The sequence below is a fragment of the Anas platyrhynchos genome, chromosome 1 (assembly GCF_047663525.1).
Source record: "Anas platyrhynchos isolate ZD024472 breed Pekin duck chromosome 1, IASCAAS_PekinDuck_T2T, whole genome shotgun sequence".
NCBI classification, from domain to species: Eukaryota; Metazoa; Chordata; class Aves; order Anseriformes; family Anatidae; genus Anas; species Anas platyrhynchos.
Genome location: NC_092587.1, coordinates 18202869 through 18222233, shown reverse-complemented (window position 1 = coordinate 18222233; position 19365 = coordinate 18202869).

Sequence of the window (19365 nt, the reverse complement as noted above, 5' to 3'; positions counted from 1 at the left end):
GAAAATTGATATTTATCTCTTTGGCTACTCTATGTATAACAATATTTATTAATTTTAGAAGCAGTTCTGCACAATAGTCTTGGGCTAGAGACCGGAGAAGTTGGAAACATTTCTACTCGTCACCATAGAAAGTGATAGCACAACCTTTTCTTATGGTTAATTTCAACACAAAGAGATTTTAAACAGTCAAGCCAGAAATGCATTAACAAATGAGAGAGAAGAAGATGAAAAAATTGGGGGGCAGGTATGTAAATCACAGTTTAGAAAAGATTTTCAGGATCACAGATTTCATTATTATCAGTTTCACAGATTTCATTAAATTAAACACAAAGAATATGTTTCTAATCTAAGAATTTGGATTTCACTGATGTATAGGAATCTAAATATTTTTTCCTTAGTAAGGTCTTACTGATTCCTTGTAGTGAGATTACCAGATTCTACTGGTTTCAGCAAAATTAGCACAGTCATCATGTTGCTTAAAGAAGGTAATTAAGGTTCAGTGTGAGTATATAAACTACCTGTGTTCCTGCTGTGGTTGACTGAAAGACATACATTCCTTCAGAGCATGATTTTATCTGTGTTGTTCCAAATCACTCTCCAAATGAGCCAGTTTCTTTCTTTTCACTGAGTATTGGAAGATTTGAAAGAACATCTTAGAATAAACACCTAAATTAGATGTCTCACCTTAGGAAGCCTTATAAAACCTGATATGGTGATTGAAAGCATTATAATACTAGGTGATGTTTAGAAAGAGGAGAGCAAGAGAAAATACACCTCCCGACTTTTGTGAGATCAACCTAACTACTTTACATTCAAAAAATAAGATGCATAAGGAAATATTGAGACAGATAACAGAGCAAGCAGGTAGTCGTATTTGTTCAAGGACATTTGAGTGTCTGTGCATGTGCATGAATGTTTACTGATGGGGAGGGAAACAGAAAGTAAATGCAAAAGGATTACTCGTAGCAGGTAAGAGGATAAACTAAATATCTCCACAGCAAACTGCAAGACAGAGATTACCAGAATGCAGTTTTTAATTGACTTTGATGGACTTTTGAGAATAGGAATCATCAGCACAATAGCTGTCAGCATGATCACAGACTATAACCAGAAAGAATAATCGCTGAAATGCATTAGCATTGTCTGATGCTCTTTAGTGTTTTGACTTTAGTTAGAACTGAGTATCTCTTGTGATTCCAAGGAATAGCATATACTTTGCCACATAATCATGAAAAAGGCACCTGGAATGCAGGTCAGGGATGTGCTTGATCCCTGGAAGGCTGCTGTTTTTACCAAATATTACAGTACTGCAAATTCACTAATCTCAGCATAAAGAAGGAAAGGGGATGCAATAACAAATTACAGCTGCTATGATGAATCCACATTAAAAGATCTATCTGTGTGTATGTTTGGAGTGAGGAGCATCCAGTTGATGCTGAAGTTATATGAATATCTTAAGTTAGTGGTCTGTGCTGAAATCCCATTTTATGGAACTGTAAATAGAGAATAACAGAAGAAATTGAAAGTTCTGAAGATTATTTTTTTTTTCTCTCTCTCTTTCTGAAGATGAAAATTGCTGTTTCATTGATATCGTATCAAGAAGGGGAGATAACTGTATTCTATGCCACTTCCAAGTGTTCAGCCACAAAATTATTCTCAAGTGAAAGACAAGATAGCCTGCAACAGAAAAATGTTCATTCCATTAATAATTAACTATTTACCACTTCATCATCACTGGCCAAATTTGGAGGCCTTTAATCACTTTCTCTTGGGTTTGTGAACATTAAGATGTGAAGGCTTTGCTGAAAATCAGTTCAGTGCAGTTTGTAGGACCTCAGCAGTATAACCAGATACAGAATTTGAGAGAGAAAATAAGTTCTCCATGTTATTTACACATCTCAGAGAGATTCTGAGAGGCTTTGCTGATGCTACTAAAGCTCTGCAACTATTATGACTGTTAGTTTTCTCTGTATGTGAAATATTTCCTAGCATGTACCGGATTGGCGAGGTAATTACTTATACAGACTATTTAAAACAACTTTATCTGCAAAATTCTGTTTTTGCACAGCAAATCTATTCTTACAGTACATAGGAATACCAAATTTATAAGAACAATGCAGCATACTTTGTGATCCACAGCTGTTCTGAAAGCAAATACTAGCTGTGATAAAACATCTACTTATGCTGACATAGCTGCAGTCTCCAGAAAATCTCTTACTTTGTTGTGATTTGTCTTAAGCTAAACCCTTTTGGAATCAAAATGTGAATCACAGTCTGCTTACTAAAAGCAGAGAGGCAAAGGTCAAAAATAAACAAAAATCAAGAAGTGTCTTTAAATGTAGTTCTTTAAATGTAGTTCTCATTTTATATTTTATTCTGAATACACCAAAACATGTAATTAACACAGGGATTATATTTTTTCTAGTTCAACATACATCCTTTTCTTATTATTTTTATTTAGCAGCCCTCTCTACCCTGCATGCTGGGGTTATGCATCTTGAAAACAGGTTCATTGAACTTAATACTGCAGCAATGGAGAAGCAGCGCATCTTCATAAAACCATGTGATTATCCTTGTAAAAGTTCTGTGTGCATTCTCAAGCACTGATGAAGACTATTATTATCGTTACTAAAGCTGAAAAAATGTATTTAAAGTAAAAAGACAAGGACTTTATTAATATAGAATGCCTTGTTTCCAAGTGTTCATTCCAAGTGCTCCAAGTGCTTCTACTATTGCCTATAGTTTGCCTTTATTCACTTTCACTACAGAAATTTTATCACCCTTTCATCCTACTCTAATTTTCCTTCTTACTGCTCATCTTGAGAATATAGCAGTCAGCCACCACTATGTTTTATGGTCTGAATGAGAGATATTTAACACAGATTAAGCAGAAAGATTGTTTGGAAAAGAAAGCACACAAATGAAAATGTCCCTTTCTCACAAATACTGTGTTAATCTTTTTTTTTTTTTTTTTTTTTTTTTTTTTTCCCAAAGGTTCTATCTATTTAATTGCTGAAAATTCTGGCTTTAATCTAGCCAATAATTTAAGTACATGCTTAATTGTAAGTATATGCATCTGTTCCTTTGAAGTCAGTAACCATACAAAATTCTAAACTGAAACACAGTCTAAATGCTTTGTTGAACAAGGAACAGAAGCAAGTTTTCAGTCCTGTTTTCTAGAAGAGACAAAATAAAAATGCCCTCTGCATGCTATGCTTTTGCTTTTGTGTGTATACATGATCCAATTAACTTAGGCAGCCTTCTACAAAGAAAAATCAACTGCATATAACTTTTAACGATTTGTTTGCTTTATTTTGGGGGATGTTCAGACTACAGGTGTCCCGACAAACAAGATTATCCTTCTTTAGAACATATGTAAATCATCATACACATAGTTATCTGTCACTCTACCAAACTTGTAAGGCAAGTACATTTCAGTCAGTCACTGCATTACGCTGATTTTAGCTGATTGATAAGTACAGCCAGACAATTACTTTTGATGTGTTACTACAGTATAATAGGAGTAAACCATGCTGGAGATTTCAAACAAAATGTTTTCCATGTGTCAAGAGTATTTGTAATAATGACTATTGTTGCTTTCCTCTTCAGTTTGGAAAAAAGAGAGAAAAAATAATAATAATAAATATGACCTAGGATTCCTTGGCAGTACACTGCTGCAGATATTTGCTTAGGATTTATAGCAGCAACTGCTTAAGTACAGGACTCAGATTTTTGGATTTTAATAGTGGAAGCAGGGATAAAATAATTATTTTTCCCATTGCATATTCTTTTATCTTTTGATTTCTAAATCTTAAGGTTCACAATTTTATTAATAATGTATCTGTATACATTCACCATATACATACAGAAGAATAACTTATACTTCTCTAGTTACCATTATCTCTTTCTTTACTCTTTCTTCCTCAAAAAACTAGCTCTTCAGAAACACCCTAAAAATATGTAACTCAAACAACAGAAAAGTAATTTTCACAACTACAAGTCTAAGACCAAACTTCCAGTCTTTTAACATGAATTTGAAGAAGGCAATGTAGAGCTGTAATCAGAATCCCAACTATTTTTTGTAAAAACTAGAATGCTAGAATCAATAAATCAACCTAACTGTTAGTCTAACTATTTTATGTAAAAATGTAACCAACACTGGTATGAACTACTTTGTTCAGATTCCTTACACCAGATGATCAAATATGCAGCTTGGAGTAGATATCCAACATTCAGGGAAGTCTGTTATGCTGAGCTGAATTTGAAGCCAAAGACCTGAAAAACGATCTATGTTTCCGTTACTTCTAGTGCCTGCCCTATCTTGCCTATGATGACAGAAATTTTGGTAAACGATGAATACTTTTGAAAATCTTATGTAAAATTTACAAGTTTAGAAAAATATTCAAGCTCGATGATCATTTCATTCAATTTTCTGTCCATATAACCATAGAACCATAGAATGGCTTGGGTTAGAAGGGACCTTAAAATTCATCTAGTACCAACCTCCCTGTCCTGGGCAGGGATCCTGATCCACTAGGTCAGGTTGCTGAAAGCCCCATTCAACCTGGTCTTGAACATCTCCAGAAATGGGGCAGAATGCCAGCCCACATTAAAAGTCAACTCTAATCAATTTCCACATGCTTCAAATATCCAGTCTAAGTTTAGCTATACAAGCATTGTACATTATAGAAACTAATTAATGTTTGTAAAACCCTTTGCTTGGTCTGCAGAAGTATCACAGGTTCTATGCAATTTAATTCTTCTAAATGATTGTCATAATCTTTCATGAACTTCATACCAAAAGTCATAACAGAAAAAAATATTACATTGAATATCTTCTTATTACTTGGGTATCCTTTACTAGGTTGCTTGATTTCAAGCAATTATTTCTTGCTTTCATGAAATCTTTTTAGCAGTACTTGGTGTTTCTTAACCATTTGTGATGGGTCAGGATTAAAAAATTCTCCATACTTCCATACTTCTTTACTGTATGCAAAAGTTTATGTTTAAAGTTTATGTTTAAATTTATGTTTATGTTCTATGTTTAAAACAAATATGTACATTTTCTTTATTTCTCATCATACGTTAATTCTTTCAATTGGACTTCACCTTCCTCTAATCATTTATTTGCGGTCCAATGACACAAATCACATTTATTACAGCTTAAGATATGTATGAACAACACTAAAGATTTATGAAATATTTTGTACATTTCATCTTACATCATTCTAATATGCAACAGCAGAAATATAAGAGAGCAAACAAACAACAACAACAAAAACACCTTTTTCTCCTGATTTCATGCAAGCTTGCCCCTCTTTAAACCAAAAGAAAGATTTCTTCACAGATTAGTGGTATTTCCAAAGAGGATGCATTAGCATTAAAAATAAATGTTATGCATTCAGATAAAAGCAGAGATAAATCTAGGCAATAAACCACAGTTTTCAGTTCATGTTATTCAGTAATGTGCAAGAAAATGGTTACAAGAAGCTTTTATAATATAATATATATATTTATGAGTACACAATGTAGTTATTATTTTTAGGAAAAAAAAATCCAATACTCTTTAGCAAATGTGGATACAACTAATTTCAAGAAATATGGAAATTTCACTAATTAGAATGCTAGGTAACAGATCATGGGTTTATTAAGTCCATAGGAAGAACAGCTTAGTACTATATGTTTATTTGTTCCCATAAACTCCCCATTAAGGTATATTTAAACACAAACTAGCATGTCAAGCCTTTTTTTTTTTTTTTTTTTTTTTTTTTTATATATATATGTAATAGGTCTTGTTGAACAATTGTAAGATGTGAATTTAAATGTATTTGCTGTAAGAATAAATAGCTGAGAATATATATATATATATGTAAAAATATAAATTATATATATTACTTTTGTATCTGTGGCCAGAACTGTAAGCCAGTAAATAATTTTTGCCATTTCTAGTAAAGGGATTTAGACTATGATGAAGCCTGATGAAGCTGCAATCAGAGGTCTCAGGGCTGGCCTGTGCTCCCCTTGGCTGCAGCTGGACTGAGCTGTTTCCAGGCCTCTGGGCTGAGTGCCTGCTGCCTCCCCTGCCTGACCTGATCTCTGACAGTACCTCCATGGGAAGGGTCTGGCAAAGCCAGGGAGTCGCTGCTGTATTCAGTTTATGTGGCAAGGTTTTGGTGGGGGGCTGCAGAGGTATCCTCTGTGAGAAGAGCCCAGAAGCTGTTCCACATCAGATAAGAAACAGTTCCCGATGGCTCCAAAAAGAACTTGCCACTGGCCAAAGCTGAGCTAATGAGCAACACTGGTTGCACCTCTGTGGTATTGTATTGAGAAAGGAAAAAAAAAAAAAAAAAAAAAAAAAAAAAAACTGCAGCAAAACAACAGCTGGGAGATAAGTGTAAGAACTAGCCTTGCACACAGCAAAAGTTCCCCCCTGCGGCCTGTGGAGAGGCCCCTGGTGGAGCAGGCTGTCCCCCTGCAGCTCATGGGTTGCACATGGAACAGATCTCCATGCTGCAGCCCGTGGAGCAGGTGGATGTGGTCTGGAGGAGGCTGTGGCCCATGGAGAGTGCCAGCAGGAGCAGGCCCCAAGCTGGAGGTGAAGCCTGTGGAGAGGAGCCCACGCAGGAGCAGGGGCTCTGGGGGGAGCTGCTGCCTGGGGACCAGTGCTGGAGCAGTTTGCTCCTGACGGATGAACCTATGTTGGAGCAGTTCTTGAAGAGCTGCTGCCTGTGGGAAGCCCATTCAGGATGAGTTTGGGAAGGATGGCATGCCGTAGGAGGGACCCCACGTGGAGCAGAGGCATAGAGTGACTGTGAAGGAGTGGTGGAGATGAAGTGTTAGGGATTGACCTAACACTTGCTTTTAGTTTCTGACTGCACTTGTCTGTTAGTAATAAGCAATAAATTATTTTAATCTCCATATGCTGAGTCAGTTTTGCCCATCACAATAACTGATGAGTGATCTCCCTCTCCTTTATCTCAGCCCTTGAGCCCTATCCTGCTCCCCCCCCCCAGTTCTCCTTGAGGAGAGGAAGTGAGAGTGGTTGTGCTGGAGTTCAGCTGCACAGGTTGGTAAAACCACCACAGCTGCCCAGCAAACAAGATCCGCTGGGGGGCTGAGCCTTGGGGAGGCTTTGGGTCCATGCTTAATTTGCTGGGAACAGCCAGAAACGCTTAAAAATTAATCTAAATGTATCAGACTGAGGAGGGAGAGCCTACTCCACTCCACATACAAATCTCCCAAGCCTTTTCCTCCAAGCAAAGACTTTGTGATGTTCCAAACTCATTAAAACCTTTCCACCCTTCCCTTTCAACATTTCCACTATTGGGGAATACTGAAGTGCTAACCATAGATCCCAGAATGGGAACTGGAAGAGTAATAGTAAATCAGGAAGAAGGGGTTGATTTGAGCCAGCCCACATACAGTGATTTAGACCATTATCACAGACCCCTCTGTATTAGTTACTTATTTGGACTAATGGGCGTTAAAAAGTTAACTGGGCTAACAATAAGTTAATAGCTAAATGTATATTTTGTGTTCTATTTTGGTTACATCAAGATTTTGAGAGTAACAGAACATAGTACAATGGCAATAAGCTGTCAAAAAGAGAGTTGTTTGGTTCTCTGTTTTCCAAGTTCATTAAAAAAAAATAATCTGCAGTGATGACACAAGAATAAAAATCTTGGAAAGTAAAGATTAATTAAAGTCATAGTTAAGTAAGAGACCCTCTGTTTTCCTGAACTCTGCTCTGCCTAAGGATTTAGTGCAAGTTAAGTTTATGTCAAGAAGGGCAGCCATCCCAACACACATTGCCCATTGAAACACAGGGTTAGGAAGGCAGGTAGCTAAAACATGCAGAGCAATAGGATTTATGTGCATCATCATAGAAGCAAATGAGGATTCACGAACAAAGCTGGCTATCTGGTTATCCTTTAATCCAGAGAAGAGAGATCTCCCCATCATTTCCTTTAATAGCTTTGCAAGGATTTCTTTCAAAGAGTGTGAAACAGAGTGGTTTTTTTTTCAGTGTTATGATTTGCATTTACAGCATTCGGTAGTGTTTATATATCAAAAACTAAGGCGAGCTTGCTTAAGTCAGTATTTAGTTGAACAACCTTCAAGAAACACCCAGAGAATCAAGAAATGTAAGTGTTCTTTTGCAATGTTATGCCAAATGTCACAGCCAGATGCCAGTGAAATCCTTTTAGATGAATCAGAACAACCATTGTAAGTGATTTTCAGTCCTTAAAATTCTGTGTAACATAAGTGAATGAGGTAAATAGCAGGCCCACAGGACTAGGGTGGTGATTGTCCCTTCATACGCTACACCAGTGAGACCTCACCTTAAATACTGTGTTCAGCATTGGGCCCCTCACTACAAGAAGGATATTTAGTTGCTTGAGCATGTGCAGGGAAGAGCAAGAAAAGTGGTGCAGGGACTGGAAAAAATGACTTATGAGGAGTGACTGAGGGAATTGGGGTTTTTTAGTCTGGAGAAGAGAAAGCTGAAGGGAGACCTCATGCTCTCTACAACTACCTGAAAGGAGGTTACAGCATTTTCTAAAATGACAAGTGATAGCACACAAGACAACAGTCTCAATTTGGGACAGGGGAGATTTAGACTAGATATTAGGAAGAATTTCTTCACAGAGTGGCTGGTAATGCCTCGGAAGGGGCTGCCCAGGGAAGTGATGGATTCCACATCCCTGGAGGTATTTAAGAGATGTGTGGACATAACAGTAAAGGACATGGTTTCATGATAGGATTCATTAAGTCAGGTTGATGGTTAGACTTCATGAACCTAAAGGACTTTTCCATCTTAAATGATTCTGTGAATCTATGATTCTAATCACACTGATGCTACCATTTAAAAAATGTTACCCCTCTTTTATTTCCTGAACTGTACAAGATTGCTGTGCACAGAAAGCACTTCAAAAGTAACTGCATCCCTGTGGTGCAATTGCCTAAAGTAACTATGAAAATAAAACTAACATTCACATTTTAAAGAAAACATACAACATTGAAGAGGCTTTCAGGATAGGGCATAGCTTCATTACCCGAGCATTCCCTAGGTTTCCAACCTTAGATGCTATCGTGCTGGGGGAACCTGGTGTGTTAGCTCTAAGGAATGGTACAGAGTGTAGAGTGGAGTGGAGACACCATGGATAGGCTCTGTGACCAGGTGGGGACTTGATTGTTCTTGTGCACACCGAGACCAATAAGCTGCACTTTTTGCTACCCTGAACTAAGGACCTGCCATGTTTTGAAAAATGCTGTACCCTAGTGAACTTTTGCTCATTATAATATCATTATAATACCAAAACACACCTCCATCCCAAAAGCTACCCACCTCCAAGGTGCGACCACCCCTCACTGAGCATGTGCTCTGAATTTCTCAGAGCCTATACCTTTAAACGGAGATGGGAAAACTTTTCACCAATCATAACTAAGATATGCTTGACTAGAGTCACTCAAGCTCCACCTAAAAGATAGAAAATAATATAAATTGGCCTAAGAGAGAGGGGATGTTAGGGGAGATACCATCGTCAGGGGAGATACCATCGTCAGGGGAGATACCATCCCGAGGGAATACACCATCCTGAGGACCTCCTGACTCCTAGGATCAGTCAGTGGGCTGAACCTCTCTTCCCCCCACATTGGGACGCCTTTGGGTGAGATTTGAACACTTGGTTATACTGTGTGTCTCCGCAGAAACTTAGAAATCTCTATAGAGTCTTTGTGCCTTTTAACACATTAATTTCGAGGCTTCACACCTGTATCACCTGTGTATTTCGTGCATGCTAGCTTGCTTTTGCAGACAGTAACTATCACTGGTAATCCAAAGAACCTGTGTACCTGTTACTGTAATAAATTGCACTTGATTGCATTGTTCCTAGCCGTGATAGTTCTCATTAAACGTGACTAGAGTAAGGGTGGTTATACTTTATTGCTGAATCTGTGACTGTAGTAGTTCAGTGGTCTGAATCCAACCAGACCCCTAACAGTTAATGCATTATTGGTGAATCTGTGATTGTGATAGTTCAGTACCCTGAATCCGACTGGACCCGTAACAGTTAATTGGCTACACCACTTAATGCGATAACCCCAGTGGAGAATGAAATGTTGTCCCTCTTTACATTGCACAAGCCCTTTTGAAAATTGCTGCTTGTGTTGAAGGCTGTTTGCATTGTTGAGGCTGGTTTACAAACTATTGTGACTTCTACAGGCAAGAAAATATTGCTATATTATGATCATATTTTTAAACATTCAGAATGCCTTAGTTTATATTATGCACAAGCTAAACCTACAAAACAAAGACACTGAAGATAAATAGTACATTCAGTTTCTCTAATTCAAGTGAGAGTCTAAGTTCTCTTATTCCCCTTGCTGTGATATCATTTTTATATCAGCAGCCAAGAGACAAAAGACTGTCTGTTTATGAATTGACAGGTTGCTGTCCCAGTTTCTGTTTTTTATTTAGCTTGTAGGAAATTTGTTTCTGAACATGTATGTTTGTTAATGAAAAACTGTAGACAATGCAGAATTACAATAAATTAATTCAAATGTTGCCTTGTTTTTCTATTTATGTAATGAGCAACTTACATTTAATAACATTAAAAGTAATTACCTATAATAATATATTTGCAATATTTTTTAGCTGAATATAAGCAATAGATAATGTTATCTCTGAAGAGAGGGTATCACATGTAATTTAATAACTACAGTGAAGGAAGTTTGGAGTGTGGGAAAACTTAAATTTGTAAAGCAGTGTTCATAGCTTATTACAGAGCTCTAGGGTAGAATAGAGGAAAATATTGAGGCAGCTAAGGGAACCTTATAAATAGTTATAATATTGATATGATTTAAAGTTCCTGGATGTTGATCAGAATACAAATTTGAAAACAGATAAGGGAATCATATCAGGTATTTTCTGAAAAATTTCTTAGCAATCCCCAAGATCATAGGCTGTTTTGAATTATATCTTAAAAAAGAAACCATATACATGGTAGTCTAAATGTGATGAAAAACATAAACGTTGACCTTTGAGCCTACAACAGAAAAGGGCATGAGGTCATTTCATTTCTATTCTATGCCTTTATTTATGTTTCCACTTCTGAACTGTGGGCAGCTGCTCACCACATTTTCTCATTCAGGACACAGATAAGCAAAGGAAAAAAAAAACATGCAAAATGTGAAAGGAATATCGAATATTCTGAAGAAAGCTGTTCACTGCTCCCCTCCATGCAAAGAAATCTTTCTCCAGTCCTAGATCAGTGTATTATCAGCTGGCATAAACACTTAATTAGATGCAGGTCGTTGCATCTGTGTTACAGTTGCCCTTTATTCAATACATGTTCTTTGGGCAGGAATTATTAATTTCTTATGTTATTTATACAGTGAGGTACTACTGACTCTGGTCTTTGACACCTGGTTCTGCTCTTTTTCTCTGTGATACTTTGGACGGGTCTCTTGACCTTCTTGCGGCTGTCAGAAGGCCCTACATTCAGGGACCCACAGAAGTCCTCCACAATTTTTAGCCTCTGTATAGAAATCCCTGGAGACCTAACTCAAGATTAACATAGCAGCCTTCGACAAACCCTTGCTTTAGAAAGAGAATAGAGAGAAAGAGACTTGCCTTTGAAGAAGCAGCAGCTATATCTACTGAGTCAATAGCCACCGCATGTAAACCAAGATGCAGACTAAGACTTTAACCTTAATTTTCCTCCATATTTCATCTTAATTAGCCCAGAATAAATGCGCAAATCACCACAGATGTGAGGCATGGAAGAGAGGCAATGAGTTGGGTAAGGACTGAGTGGTAAAGAAAGCTACCTTTTAACACTTTTTTTTTTTTTTACCAAACACCTTTGGTAAAAAATAACGGTGCCCTGTTGCAAAACAAAAGACGTAGGACTATTGGACTATTGACTGAATATTACTTTAGCTTAAAGACTTCCATCTCCCTAGGTTCCCTCTATGTTTAGTGGAGAAAAAGAGGATTCTCAAAGGGAATACTTGGAGTGTAAGCCCATGACTGTTGCTCTGAGGGGTCCTTCTCCATTAATAGTCTTCCTAAGCAAGAAGTCTCTTGGCAATTATTCCATAATGATCATTATAAAAGGATTAAATGTACTTCTCTGACATATGCCCACAGCAGGTTGTAGCTCCTATGTACTGTAGGATCTTCGGTTATGGAGCTTAACATAACACAGAGTTTAACATGTACACGAGGGACTAGCATACACCTATTTCAGCATGAATTCAGCCCACAGTTTTCATCATAGGTTTGCATAAGCATTGTAATAGCTTTAACCTAGAGTGTTTTAATAGAGGGGAAAATAAATAATAATAATAGTAAAGTCTGATTTAGATGAGGTGTTTTTGGTTTTCTATGTTGTTTAAATGGATGTGTGAGTGAGACATATGCACAGATGTAATTAGCTTACCCATTATTTCTCTCCCACTGCTTGCTCAAATCTGCTTTCTGCTTCTTATCCTCTTTTTTTGTCAGTAGGTGAATCCTCAGCAAAGCCTCTCTTTAGGAATTATTCCCAGTGGAATATTCTGAGTGAAACAACATCCACAAAAGCAACAACATATGCTTAAATTTAAGTGGACTAATTCCATTTATTATTTATCTGTGATATTAATGTACTAGAGCTGAGCTAGATGATAAAATACTTGTCTTTTTAAGGAGATCTTTGGTGAAACAGCAGAAGGACATTCAAGTCAGTTTATTGGAGGGATGTTCAGACAGAAACTAGGCTTTGGTTTTCATGCATAAGGGAATGGAAAGACCCTAAAATTATTATTCCATAGTTTTTGAAAAAGTAGTTATCTATCTTGTTGTTGTTGTTCCTTTCTTTCAAGAGTTTGCTTATCTACAAACAATATTTTTAGCATTAAAATTATATTAAAAGAAAATAAATGGAAAAATAAGTTTTGCAATGGTGTTATGAATGTAACTTCATCTCTAATGCCTGGCTAATCTGGTGCCCTTCTATGATGTCATGTCTGCATCACTGGACAAGGGAGGAAAAACTAATATCTTGTACCTGGGCTTCTGTAATTCCTTTAATATGGTCCCACACAACATTCTTGCCTCTAAATTGGAGAGAGAGATGGATTTGATGGGTGGACTACTAGACTACTGTATTTCTCCTGTGAAGACAGGTGGAGAGAGATGGGGCTTCTAAAGAAGATAAGGCTCTGGGGTGACCTTATTGAAGCTTTTCAGTACTTAAAGGGAGCTTATAAAAAAGATGGATGAACTTTTCTTTTTTTTTTTTTTTTTTTTTTTTCCACCGATGAAAAAAATGACCTTGTTATTAGGGAGATAAGTCATCAACAGTGTCCAGATTAAGAGGAAATAGTGAAAAAAGGTTTTTGCATTTGCATTTCTTATTTAATCTCTATCTGGTTTTCTTTTTCTTTACTTTTTTTTTTCCTTGTTGGTTATTCCAATTTAAAGATATTCTGTGAGACATCATGGGGCCAACAAGGCCATCTCAGAACTCAAAACCAATGTGAGATATTAATGGGTCTGCTATTTAGTAGCAACAAAAATGTATTATTGTATAAATGGTGCTTTTTTCTACCTTGTAAATTGAGTCCTCAGTATGTCCTTGATAAATGAAAAATACCTCTTGCACAAGGAGACTAATAGGGAGCCCCTCAGATACTTTAAATGATAATTGCCACATCAGGCCTTTTTGTGAAAGAATGATGACCAAACTCTGAAAACAATTATATAAACAACATTTTATAAGGGTATTTGACAACTGCTTATTCTTTAATACTTCATAAGAGTCATTTACCTTTTTAGATCATTGCCTCCATGGTGGGGGGGAAAAAAAAAAAAAAAAGAGAGGAAAGTCCAGGTCTAGAACTCTGTCATTCTTTGAGTCATTTTAGATTAATAGGACCTTTGTGATTTCAAATAATTTACTGGCCAGTCACTGATAACTTCATAAGATTTTTTTTCCCTGAGGGACTGTAGGATGCTGAACTGCTGAGTCTAAGCACTGGTGCTACACTGCTAAGTGGATGAAAATTAGTAGAATCATATGTGAGCATTTTCAACCCTATTTGGTCCTTAATGTTTAGCAACAAGAATCCCGGTTGTGCTCAGTGTTCAAGATCATGGAGGGAGAAGATACATATTTGCAGAGTTACCTGCTCATTCATGAAACAGTGTCACTGCCTGCATTTAAGTCTGATGAAAAAGCAGTCATCAACTATGTTCTTTTTAGGCATGTGAAAGCTTGCAAAAGTGGTGAAAAGGCAAGATGAATTTTAGCCTTCTGACTTTCAGGGCAGGGAAGATTAAAAAAAAATAAAAAAGCGTGGGGGTAAATTGTTCTAACCAAAGTGCATCTGTAGATCTATGGATATAATAATTCAGAAGAAAATTGGATGTATTTAGAGTGCAGGAATGAGCATTTGAAGGAGAAACAAGTGTGTCCTTTGAGATTACGTCTTTATTTAAATACCATTTATTGTTTGAATTTCAGGAAGAAAAACTTAGATCTATCATCACTTTAATATGCAATCTTCTATTAAAAAGCAAATGATGCAGCTGTAACGAGTTGGCTTTTCCAACTGGCATTTTTATGTTGTGGACAAAACAGATGTATACCTCTTTGCTTATGTTCACAATGCAATGTCAGACATGCTGTCATATACAGTAAGAGGGAATCACTGAGTGTTCATGTTTTTCATAAAATATAATCTGAACCCAAAGAAAACAGCAAAGTATTTTAAAACTTGTTCAACTAGAATCATAGAATCATAGAATCATAGAATATCCTGAGTTGGAAGGGACCCTTAAGGATCATCAAGTCCAACTCTTGACACTGCACAGGTCTACCCAAAAGTTCAGACCATGTGACTAAGCGCACAGTCCAATCTCTTCTTAAATTCAGTCAGGCTCGGTGCAGTGACCACTTCCCTGGGGAGCCTGTTCCAGTGTGCAACCACTCTCTCTGTGAAGAACCCCCTCCTGATGTCAAGCCTAAACTTCCCCTGCCTCAGCTTAACCCCGTTCTCACGGGTCCTGTCGCTGGTGTTAATGGAGAAAAGGTTTCCTGCCTCTCGACACCCCCTTACGAGGAAGTTGTAGACTGCGATGAGGTCTCCCCTCAGCCTCCTCTTCTCCAGGCTGAACAGGCCCAGTGCCCTCAGCCGTTCCTCATACGTCTTCCCCTCCAGGCCTTTCACCATCTTCGTAGCCCTCCTCTGGACACTCTCCAACAGTTTCATGTCCTTTTTATACTGTGGTGCCCAGAACTGCACACAGTACTCGAGGTGAGGCCGCACCAGCGCAGAGTAGAGCGGGACAATCACCTCCCTCGACCTACTAGCGATGCCGTGCTTGATGCACCCCAGGACATGGTTGGCCCTCCTGGCTGCCAGGGCACACTGCCGGCTCATATTCAACTTGCTGTCTACCACGACCCCCAGATCCCTCTCTTCTAGGCTGCTCTCCAGCGTCTCATCGCCCAGTCTGTACGTGCAGCCAGGGTTTCTGATAACTGATAATACCTTTGGTACTTGAGATCAAAATAATCTGTTGGAATCCTTGCCATTCTAATATGGGCCATTATCTTCAATAGCATATCCACTGCTGAGTATTTACAGAAAATTTAACTGTTCCTAAATTCTTGAAAACACTGATACTGACCATTTCCAAATACTACAAATACTGCTTGGGAAAAAAAAAAAAAAAAAAAAAAAAAAAAGTGCTGAGAAAGATCTTTGTTCCTTCTCTTTCAGAAGTACAAAGTTGTTGATGTGTATTCCATCCTTTCCATAATTTAATAATGTGTACAAAGAGACAAAAGAAGTCCATTCTTTCATTAACAGTGGCAAATTATTGAGTTTGTCTTTATTCTAACTATTTTCTGTGAACTATATCATTGATCTTAGTCATTAGGATCTAGACTTGTAAATGTTAATTACATTACTACTGTGAAGTAAATAGCCACAGGTTAAAGTTTTTAAATGTGACTTCCTTAAATTAGGATCTTTTATCTTTATTTGAGGTCCATGAAATTTTGAAACTTTTACTGAAGTCACAATGGCTATATTATATCACCACTGCAGTTCTATATAATTTTTATCATTAGTACTTCTCATTCCTTGATACCAGTAGGAATGATACACACTGCTATTTGATTGGGATTTTTTGTTCATCATATGTTGTGCAAATTCTATGGCATGTGACATATAATTATATCTTTTTTCTTTTGTCTATGCCAGGTTAATGCTGAAACTCACGGAAAAAGTACAAATAAGAACTTGTGTGGAACACATGATGTAAGTACATGCAGGTTTGAAATGAAAGCAAGTTCACTTGAGCTTATGCACCAGAAGTCTCTGCCACCATGATGTATAGGTTTAGAATTGAATTCTGTAGATGATCTCAATTTCTGCAGCTGTGCAGTTCAGTATCATAGGTCACTTGTGGAAAGAAAGACATAAACCCTTGGGTCTGTATAGCTGAGACATTAATATATTTCTCATTAAGACAAATGACCCAAGGATACAAATGCAAATGGGATGCAATTGCTCATCTGAAGAGGTTATTCCAATGCCTAAAAAATGAAACAGATTTTAAAAAGATTTTTGAAAGATTTGTTCCACTAAAAAATAATAATTAATTAATCAGTAGACAGAATTTCTAGGTTGGAAGAGACCTCAAGATCATCGAGTCCAACCTCTGACCTAACGCTAACAGTCCCCACTAAACCATATCCCTAAGCTCTACATATAAACGTCTTTTGAAGACTTCCAGGGATGGTGACTCCACCACCTCTCTGGGCAGCCTGTTCCAATGTCTAACAACCCTTTCGGTAAAGAAGTTCTTCCTAACATCCAACCTAAAACACCCCTGGCACAACTTAAGCCCATTCCCCCTCGTCCTGTCACCAGGCACGTGGGAGAATAGACCAACCCCCACCTGGCTACAGCCTCCTTTAAGGTATCTGTAGAGAGCGATAAGGTTGCCCCTGAGCCTCCTCTTCTCCAGGCTGAACAAGCCCAGCTCCCTCAGCCACTCCTTGTAGGACTTGTTCTCCAGGCCCCTCACCAGCTTCGTCGCCCTTCTCTGGACCCGCTCAAGCACCTCAATGTCCTTCTTGTAGCGAGGGGCCCAAAACTGAACACAGTACTCGAGGTGCGGCCTCACCAGAGCCGAGTACAGGGGGACGATCACCTCCCTAGCCCTGCTGGCCACAGTGTTTCTAATGCAAGCCAGGATGCCATTGGCCTTCTTGGCCACCTGAGCACACTGCTGGCTCATATTCAGCTGACTATCAACCATCACTCCCAGGTCCTTCTTTGCCTGGCAGCTCTCCAACCACTCATCTCCCAGCCTGTAGCTCTGCTTGGGGTTATTGCGCCCCAGGTACAGGACCCGGCACTTGGCCTTGTTAAACTTCATGCAGTTGACCTCAGCCCAATATATGATATAAACAATTAATATCATATACAAAACAAATCTATTTAAAACAAGTCACAGGCAAAGAGGAGCTTGGTCACATAAAGGAACATTCTGTGGCTGATAATCATTTTTTCTCAAGCGTCTCCTTCAATGATGAGGACCAAAATGACAGAAGAAGCCTTCTAAGTCAGGTTCAGAGAAAAACAGTCATGATGTTGGCCTTCAAATCCTTATCACAATTCTGGTGTCGTAAGCTCAGTTAAGACTGGAAACAGTGCAAGCGTATACTGGAGCTGGCCTCAGTATGCTTCCATAACTGAAGAATTCAGGATTGCCTTATTTTTCCAAAGGCTTTTAACCAGAAAGGCTAGGGCTGCTTTAAATGCCCATCCTTCCAGAATGCAAGTTCTGTGATGTATCTTTAAGAAAATGAAGCAAGGCATTCTGAAACTGTAGCATGTTGCTAAGGTGATTAAAGCCATGATCTCCTGCAGGTAGTGATGTCGTCTGTGAGCAGAATGAAATGTATGGCACAATCTCATCCCAGCTCAGTCTGCTGCTTTAGCATCATGTGATGGTGTCATTACTCCCTTCCCCCTCCCCAGCACGTGTACACACACACACACACACACACTTCTTGCCTTCTTGCCTTCAGTCTGGCTGTTGCTCAAAGAGTGGCCCTTGCACCCAAGGCCTTGCTCAGGCAGATAGTGACCACAATATTGGCTCACACCAAGTGCTGGAAAAACTGTCAGACAGACGTCTTGCTCAGGAGCCAAGGGCAAGCATGCACCAAAACAAAACAAAGCAACACAAAACAAAACAAAACACAGTATGACTACTAGTTCATCATCTTACCCCATAAATAGTAAGCAGTCCAAGAGCCCTTGAGCTCTTCTGCAGGGCAGCTGGCTGCACAGCAGGATCTCCCCTTGAGTCAGGGGCATGCCTGCCCTTACTCCTCGCAAGAGATTCCTTGCTACAACAGATCCACAGTAAGTGATTAATAGTTTGCTAAACTTTGTAAGCTTTGCTAAGATTATATTTTAGATTGATTATGCACATATAATCCTTAGACATAAATCATGGTGCCACTAGGAGTGGGCACCATTACCTCTTTAGTTCAACGAGTTTAGAAAACAAAACAAGGGGGGTCAACTCTGAACCTTATGAGTCAATGGGAGGGTCTTCCCCAACATGTCTGACTAATCCCATCCTCTATGTAGTAAATAATCATGTCCCTTGGAATCTCAAATCTTGTTAATTTTGTTTTATCTGAAAATAAGCTTTGTTAGATCAATACATTGTATCAATACATATATTGCTGCTTCTCTTTTATGCATGAAATATATAATTTCATCCACAACATTCAGACAACGGTGTGCTAAACTGTGGTAATGCTGCTGAAAACTATCTTTGTTTGCCTAGAAATATCTTGTAATGAACAACGTCCAAATAGTAGAAATTTCAGAGCTGCTCATTGTTAGAATTTGTCTTCATTTTTGCTGTTTTGTTCTTTTAATATATATATGAAGAACTAATCTCTGTGATACATTGATTCATATGTGTGAGTTACTGGGGTGTTTTTTATCATTGAGAAAGTACTAGTTTAGATCTTGTTGGCCTCAGAAAGATCACATAGTTTTCTGAGATTAGCTTACATTTGGAGATGTATATTGTTTCATTTAATAAATACACTATTTTATTTTATTTTATTTTATTTTATTTTATTTTATTTTATTTATTTTATTTTTTCTCTCTCTGTAGCTGACAAGCTTCAAGTAAGGATTCAGGAATGCCATGATAAACACACATACTGTAATTCCTGCATGGTGACCTATGTTAGAATAATTAACTCAAATCCAATGCTAAAAATGATAGCTTAGGTTTCCCCTGAAAAGTGGTCTTTGGACCAGTCCTGC